The 1567-nt window shown below is 46.6% G+C and overlaps 1 pseudogene; it reads right to left on the reverse strand.

Annotated features, from left to right (window-relative positions):
• The window catches only part of LOC104803351, a 2004-nt pseudogene extending 1604 nt beyond the window's left edge, over window positions 1-400 (reverse strand).
• Between the last annotated feature and the right edge of the window lie 1167 nt (window positions 401-1567).

A 1567-nucleotide genomic window follows, 5' to 3' on the forward strand; every position in this document is an offset into this window, starting at 1 on the left:
CATAGTAGATCGCGTGAAGCACTTTATTCTGTCGTTGTCCAAGCACGGCTCCGACGGCATAATCGCTGGCGTCGCACATAATTTCGAAGGGCAGATTCCAATTCGGTGGTTGAATGATGGGCGGGGAAATCAGCGCCTTTTTTAGCGTCTCAAAAGCTGCAAGGCAATCATTAGTGAAAACGAAAGGTACATCCTTACAGAGGAGATCAGTAAGAGGTTTGGTGATTTTGGAGAAATCCTTGATGAAACGACGATAGAAACCGGCATGACCAAGGAAACTGCGGATGGCCTTAACATTGTGCAGGGGTGGTAATTTCTCGATCACTTCGATTTTAGCCCTGTCAACCTCGATGCCTTTGTCGGAGATTTTGTGTCCGAGAACGATGCCTTCTTGTACCATGAAATGGCACTTCTCCCAATTGAGCACTAGATTGGCCTGTAAACATCGATCCAAAACTTTACGAAGATTAGTCAAACAAACATCGAAGGAAGGTCCGTGGACAGAAAAATCGTCCATGAACACTTCCATCGAATCTTCAATAATGTTGGAGAAGATCGCCATCATGCATCGTTGAAAAGTAGCAGGGGCGTTGCAGAGCCCAAATGGCATGCGCCGATAGGCGAAGGTCCCGTAAGGGCAGGTGAAAGTTGTCTTCTCCTGATCATTGGGGTGAATAGGGATTTGAAAGAATCCCGAGTATCCGTCAAGAAAACAAAAATAGGAATGAAGAGCAAGACGTTCAAGCATTTGATCAATGAAAGGTAAAGGGAAGTGATCTTTGCGAGTGTTCGCATTTAACTTCCTGTAATCGATGCACATACGCCAGCCCGTCACTGTTCTTGTCGGAATCAGCTCATTTTTGTCGTTTTTTATCACCGTCATACTGCCTTTCTTTGGGACGACTTGAACCGGACTTACCCAAGGGCTGTCAGATATAGGGTAAATCATACCTGCATCCAAAAGTTTTAGTACCTCTTTCTTGACGACTTCTTTCATCGATGGATTAAGTCTATGTTGATGTTCGATGGATGATTTGGAATTGTCCTCTAGATGAATTTGATGCATGCATAATGAAGGGTTGAGACCTTTGATATCATCCAGAGTGTATCCGATAGCCTTCCGGTATTCTCGCAATATGGTGAGGAGTCGCTCGAGCTGTAGATCATCCAAAGCAGGATTGACAATAACAGGATAAGTGGAATCGGGACCGAGAAATGCATACCTGAGTCCAATGGGCAAGGGTTTTAATTCAAGTTTCGGGGCTATTGCAGGGTCCCAGTCAGGTAGATGATGCACGGGGGTTGATTTTGCGGCGAAGACGGGCAACGGTTCGAACAAAGGAACAGACTGGAGATGAATCCGAGACTCGACACGGTCCAAGTTCACACTCGACACGGCCGTGTCGAGTTGTGCACGGGCTAGCCCATAATGATGCACGGGCGTGTCTAACTTCGCAAATTTGCGCAGACATTTGACACGGTCCGTGTCGAATGATGACACGGCCGTGTTGCAAGAAACACGGACTGAGCTGGTTGCAAACACGGGCGTGTCTCGTTCGATGTTTTT

The sequence above is a fragment of the Tarenaya hassleriana genome, unplaced genomic scaffold (genome assembly GCF_000463585.1).
Source record: "Tarenaya hassleriana unplaced genomic scaffold, ASM46358v1 Cleome83, whole genome shotgun sequence".
Lineage (NCBI taxonomy): Eukaryota > Viridiplantae > Streptophyta > Magnoliopsida > Brassicales > Cleomaceae > Tarenaya > Tarenaya hassleriana.